This window comes from Colossoma macropomum, unplaced genomic scaffold (genome assembly GCF_904425465.1).
Source record: "Colossoma macropomum unplaced genomic scaffold, Colossoma_macropomum, whole genome shotgun sequence".
Lineage (NCBI taxonomy): Eukaryota > Metazoa > Chordata > Actinopteri > Characiformes > Serrasalmidae > Colossoma > Colossoma macropomum.
In genome coordinates, this window is record NW_023494803.1 from 425,073 (window position 1) to 432,201 (window position 7,129).

At 42.4% G+C, this 7,129-nt stretch overlaps 1 non-coding gene across 1 annotated transcript; it reads right to left on the bottom strand.

The window, feature by feature from the left end:
• Positions 1-2,292: 2,292 nt before the first annotated feature.
• trnal-uaa lies at positions 2,293-2,375 on the bottom strand. Its single transcript has one exon. It is a non-coding gene; the product is annotated as a tRNA-Leu (tRNA).
• Positions 2,376-7,129: the final 4,754 nt, after the last annotated feature.

Below are 7,129 nucleotides of genomic sequence, written 5' to 3' on the forward strand. Positions count from 1 at the left end.
GAAAGAAGTATCAAAAAAAAAAAACGTAGTAAGAAAAAACGTACAAAAATATGGTGTGCGTTCACTACTGTGAGTCACCCTGTACAACCTGAAATAGGCTTCAGTTCACATTTCAGACCATGTCTTTACGTATCAACGTCACAGACACAGAAAGAAGCTCCAATTCAATGTTTAGGTCTCATTATACTGATGAAGATCATACCTATGTAAGCTTGTGGGACGCCCCCCACCCCTCCCCCTGCCACTCCTTGCAGCTATAACAGCCTCTCCACTCTTTAGGGAAGGATTTCCACAAGATTTTGGAGAGCATGAGAATTTGTGCCCATAGGATGGGTGAGTTGCGTGGTCTGCGGCTTTGTGGCCTAAATGTTGTTGCTCCGAGACGCTTCCATTCAAAATAGCACTGATTACTGTAATACTCTTTTTAGAGCACATCCTAGGAAAACAATACATCCTCTACAACTTGTGCAGAATTAAGCAGCATGGAACTGCCTTGGCTATCTGTATCTTATAGGATACATTTTGAAGTTTTGCTGCTAGTTTTTCCAGCTCTGAATGACCTTAAAGCATCCACTTATCTTCCAGAGTCATTCTATTAGATCTGCAGATGATGTCCTTCTGCAAATACCTTCCATAAAATACAGGAACGTGGAGAGGCCTCTAAACTGTGAACTGTTTTATGAACCGTCAAGCTCAGTGAGCAATTTAATAAACATATCTCTTTAACTTAGCATTTAATTAAAATTCCTTGTCTCTTTTGATATTTATCTTTTTAATGTGATCTGTGTTGTTGTCTTATATGATTTTATACCAACATTCATAGTTTCTTCTATTACTGTTTAGCTTTATCAGCTGTCTGTAAAGCACTCTGAGCCACCTCTGGTATGAAGAGTGCTCAATAAATAAAGATCATATTATTTTGAACCACTTATATGGCCAGCGTCCACTAGCAGGTCCAGGCTTTATTATACATTTCTATAATCTAAGAATAACTTGGCTAGTTTGCATTGTAGTCCATGTACAGTGGTGATTGAAAGTTTTTGAACCCTTTAATTTTCCGTATTTCTGCAGAAATTTGACTTAGAACTTCATCAGATTTTCCTGATAGTAGACAGAGAACCAAAATAAACAAATAAGACTTTAAAATATTACATTTGGGCATTTATTTATTGATGAAAATTTTCCAATATTACATATCTGTGAGTGGCAAAAGTATGTGAACCTTTGCTTTCAGTATCTGGTGTGGCCCCCTCGTGCAGCAATAACCGCAACAGTTTCCGGTAACTGTTGATTGGTCCTGCACATCGGCTTGGTGGAGTTTTAGCCCCTCCGTACAAAACAGCTCCAACTCTGTTATGTTGGTGGGTTTCCTCCCATGAACTGCTGCTTCAGGTCAGGACTCGGCTTTATTCTTCCTTAAACATTCTTTAGTAGAACGACTTATGTGCTTAGGGTTGTTGTCTTGCTGCATGACCAACGTCCTCCTGAGTTTCAGCTCATGGACAGATGTCCTGACATTTTCCTTTAGAATTTGCTGGTATATTTCAGAATTCATTGTTGTATATCAATGATGGCAAGCTCCCCTGGCCCAGATGTAGCAAAACAGGTCCACACCATGATACTACCACCACCGTGTTTCACAGATGGAATATGGTTCCTATGCTGGAATGCAGTGTTTTCCTTTCTTCAAACATAACACTTCTCATCTCATTCTCCATTTGGTCTCATCCATCCACAAAACGTTGTTCCAGTAGCCTCCTGATGCTGGACTCATGAACATTAACATTAGCCACTGTGCAGCAGCAGATGAGCTATTGTGTCTGACTTTACATCTACAAGGTGGACTGACAAGGTAGGAGTGTCTAATAGAGTGGACAGTGAGTGGACACAGTGTTTAAAAACTCCAGCAGCACAGATGTGTCTGATCCACTCAGACCAGCACAACATACACTAACACACCACCACCACGTCAGTGTTACTGCAGTGCTGAGAATGATCCACCACCCAAATAGTACCTGCTCTGTGAGGGTCCATGGGGGTCCTGACCACTGAAGAACAGGGTAAAAGGGGGCTAACAAAGTATCAGAGAAACAGATGGACTACAGTCTGTAACTGTAGAACTACAAAGTGCACCTATATAGTAAGTGGAGCTGATAAAATGGACAATGAGTGTAGAAACAAGGAGGTGGTCATAATGTTTTGCCTGATCGGTGTAGATAGATAGAACTTTATTGATCCAGAAGGGAAACTGCAGAACACATTTGGTTACTGGTCAAAGGTAAAGCAGAGGTTTACCAGGAGTGGGGTTCGAACCCACGTGGACATTCGTCCATTGGATCTTAAGTCCAACGCCTTAACCACTCGGCCATCCTGGTTCACAGTTCAACCTCCTTAACTTACATAGTGTACCTTTAACAGCTCAACATGATTTGCAGTAATTGTGTGGTGGTTTAGGCATCGCTTTGCTTGATGCTTATATGCCTATAGCTACGTCAGCCTTGTAGCTCCAGTGCAAAACCAAAGAAGCAAGTCTCAAACACCAAACACGTCTCCGCTGCTCGACTACATTACTGTGGGGAAAACTGTGTACATTTTATTTTAAATGAACCATCGCTTTAACCTACCCCCAACAGAGCTACATCTGAGCGACAGCTTTGTGCCAACCTTCCTGCTGTTGAGCTTTGGCTCGCCGCAAGTTCAGAACATCCGCTGTTGACCATTAAGTGCATTGATGTCATCTTTCAGCTAATTTTCATCACCCGGTTTTAAAGCCGAGTGCTTTTGCTCCACATAAATGCCTTTCCAGCGACCAAAGCCCCTCAGTGAAAGCGTGGCTGCTATTTGAAAAATTGATTCAGTGGGGAGCGGACTCCGTTTAAAAGAGCTGAGAGCGGCTTTTGTGCGAGGGGGTGTCCTCTGGTGAGCACGTCTACCCCCTACCCGGGCCTTTTAAAATGCCAGGCCTTTGTTTTTTTCCCCCTCAACACAGAGAGACTCCTTAAACAAACACTTCACTCCTACTCGAGGCACCCAGACGCTTACTCTCCACTCATCGCCACATCAGAATAGACTATAATCCTGATGCATTATGAGTATTGTGTGGGAACTCTGGAGTACTATGCTCATGTAAAGTAGTGTTTATTTTAATTAAGGAGGATTGGCAGCAATACAACAAATGCAGAAGTTAACTGATGAAAATTGGCAGCTCCTGCCGTCTGTCCCCGAGACTGCGGCGTGTCATTCGTAACCCGGCCAATCGGAATAAATTAAGAGTGTTCTGCGCTCCATGCTAAGAAAATTGCCCGTACCGCCCTATCTGCACTACTTGTATGCAGTTAGTATGCAGATAAACCCACGCAACCTTTCAAGCTCCGTTTAATGTCTTTGTGTTGGTTTGTGTCTGGCTGTTCTCCAGCATCTGAGGGTGATTTGTCTTGATAATGAAATGCATAATGCATAATGGCGAACTGGAAGAAGCTAGAGAAAGCATCTGGGCTTGTCTGAGAAAGAGAGAGAGAGACTGATATCACAACAGCCCCGCTAATCAGGCTGTGTTGATTATGTTGTCGTGCATGTGTACAGATGACTGGGGCTCCAACTCACTGTTAGATCCGCCATGTGCTCCGAACAGCAGCAGCAGTGCTTCAGCAGAGGATCTGTAAGTGGAGAGTGCTGCCTCTACCCCTTAGAAGTGATCCGATTGATGGATATGATGAGCACCAATTGCATCCAGTCTGAATCTGAGGCTAAACATAGAATAAATGAATAAATAAAACCAGCACCAACAACAACATTAGCATTTATAAATATATAATGTCCAAGCCCACCTCATCACTCATTACTCTCATAATAAATACACAGTCTTGTATGCTAAAACATAATGAAATACAATTGCAATCATAATACGATTGTGTTTTATGAATATGGTTTTAGTGTAATGTAAACTAGGGCAGCACAACTGGACAATTTGTTGGCTCCTCAATTAATTAAACATACCGATATTGGCGAACTTATCGAAGACTAACTGTCCAGCAATAAAATTAGCATTAACACCGATCAGGCATAACATTATGACCACCTCCTTGTTTCTACGCTCATTGTCCATTTTATCAGCTCCACTTACTATATAGGTGCACTTTGTAGTTCTACAGTTACAGACTGTAGTCCATCTGTTTCTCTGCATACTTTGTTAGCCCCCTTTTACCCTGTTGTTCAGTGGTCAGGACCCCCCTCCTCACAGAGCAGGTACTATTTGGGTGGTGGATCATTCTCAGCACTGCAGTAACACTGACATGGTGGTGGTGTGTTAGTGTGTGTTGTGCTGGTCTGAGTGGATCAGACACAGCAGTGCTGCTGGAGTTTTTAAACACTGTGTCCACTCACTGTCCACTCTACTAGACACTCCTACCTTGTCAGTCCACCTTGTAGATGTAAAGTCAGAGACGATAGCTCATCTGCTGCTGCACAGTTTGTGTTGGTCACCCTCTAGTCCTTCATCAGTGGTCACAGGACGCTGCCCACAGGACGCTGTTGGCTTGATATTTTTGGTTGGTGGACTATTCTCAGTCCAGCAGCGACACTGAGGTGTTTAAAAACTCCAGCAGCACTGCTGTGTCTGATCCACTCAGACCAGCGCAACACACACTAACACACCACCACCACATCAGTGTTACTGCAGTGCTGAGAATGATCCATATATAATGATCCAATACAGTCAACTCCAGAATTACCCCCCCTATTGGTATTGTTGCTCCCATCGTGCAAAACTATTGGCACCCCTAAAGAATATTATTGTTTTAGCTGAGTGACAAAACAATATCATTGTTTTGAGAGTGATTTATGGACTTATGCAAAATATGTCATCAATAATATATGCTAGGTAGCATCCTTCCCACCAATGGAGCCCTAACTCAATCATTGTACAAATAGCGCAGATAGGGCAGAATTACTGCCCAATTAGAACTATTGCCCCATATCATGCAAAACTATTGAATATTATTGTTTTAGCTGAGTGACAACACAATATCATTATCATGAGAGTGATTTATGAACTTATGCAAAATATATCATCAATAATATATGCTAGGTAACATAACAAAAAGTGGATTTCCCCCCTTCCCACCGGTGGAGTCCTACATTAAACTTTGAATTTTTTATCTGGAACTGCACCTGAAAGAACCTTGAAGCCGTGGAACATCATTGAGAATCCTGCTTGCGACTCGACACATAACAAATTGTGATTTTGCTTCTCCAAGAGTGAGTAAAGCTGGACTGAGGCTACTATCTAGTGACATTACTCATGCCGAGCCCCATGGTCGCTGTTATGAGAGACCGTGAGGCTGATTGCCCAATATGACCTTTATTAAGGTCTGCGAGGTTTAGAGTGGAGAGTAAGAGTCAAAATGAGCGAATGATGAATGTTGGTTTATGGAGGGGGGGAAAAGGCAGACGATGGGTTCTTCATAATTTATACAGCACATAATATGTGTTCATATGTAGCTTTGTGTTTGGGGGGCCTGTTTATGAGCATATGTGTAGAGCGAGAGCATCTACGGACCTTCCTCTGTCCCTTCCTGTTCTCCTTTTGCTCTTTTATTTAATCCTTCTCTCAGGGCACCGCTATGTATTCGGGATGTTTTTCTTGGCTCAGCCGTTGCGCAAGGCAGTGATAGAAGGGAGTAATGAGAGAATGGGCTTATGATGTTTATTACGAGTCTTACTGGGACACTGCGGGACATATTCAACTCACACAGCGGAATTACCCACAACAAAAGCACACATATATAATGACAGTGAGAAAGAAAAAAAAAAAAAGAAAACGCATTAAGGTTTGTCCTTGTTCTTTCAAAGACCTTTTCACCAAAAAAGTCGTGACTTTAGCTGAACAAACGCAACGAGCTATCATGACCGCTGATCTTACCTGAACTAATGGGCTAGTTTAGAGAGCGGGCGAGTGAGAGTGAGAGAGAGAGAGAGGCTATACTGGCTGATAATGAATCATTGCACCTGTAGGCTTTTATAAGGTCTAATGCTGAGAAACCGAGAAAAAAATGCTGTGGAGCTTTTAGAGAGACACTATATCTTGTGTGTTATGGACTGAGCATGGACCAGAGTAGCCAAACACATTTAGTGGAGGAAACATCATTGCTTATGCTGCAGTGATTCATTTGTGTTCTGGATGCATCGTTTATAATTCCTCCTGATGCTACTGCATTGATCATAAAAGGGAAATAAAACAATTCTGAATCAAATGAGTCAAAAATGCATTTTTGAATGCTACAAATTGAAGGAATCACGACTTGCTGACAAAACAAACTTACTTAAACAAATTTGTGTGGTATGTAACGCAGGGCATAGCTAGAACGTTGGGAATGAGGTGGGCATAAGACCCAGAGATTTTACTGGGGTGTCACTGTCAGTGCTAGGTAAAAAACCCAAAAAATAGAGTTAGTACAGAGTCCTGCCGGTGACATCCTTTGTAAATAAAAATGGCCATGGCGTATTAATGTGTAGAAATGAGATCCAGAACTTAGTAAGGTGTGGGGACAAGATCATGCCTTTTTAAGTCATGGTCATGCATAGGGCTGGGCGATAAAACGATAACAATAATTATCGCGATATAACTTTTCCTCGATAGAGCGATACGGCATGTTCGATAAATGTTCGATATAATACACCATTCTCACACTCCCAGGTTCAGCGAAAGCCTTGGTGGTGTTTTCTACTGCAAGGAAAGTGACACTACTCTGCTGTCGCCAGGAGAGGGTGCACTTCCGAGTTTTTCTACATGATTAGAGAGGGAGGGGGCGACGAGTAAGATGAGTCTTTAGCAACGGCTGAAACGCGGAGTTATACATTCCCTGTTTGAGTGGAGCGAGCGGCGATCTGCTCTCCTGTGACCGAGTGTGAGTGACGAGGTCAGTGGTGTAACTGTACTGACCTACAGTGAACTCACCTCTTTCTGTACATCCTAACCAGCTTTAGCAGCGTTAAATCACAATCCTCACAACTACAGCTCTGCTACAGCGCTCAGTCATATTTAGTATTAATGCATTCACAAGCAACGAAAGTGAAAGAAGAAGTGGGTTCATCTAAATTACAGCCCTGATTTAAACGAAAGTAAACTGAG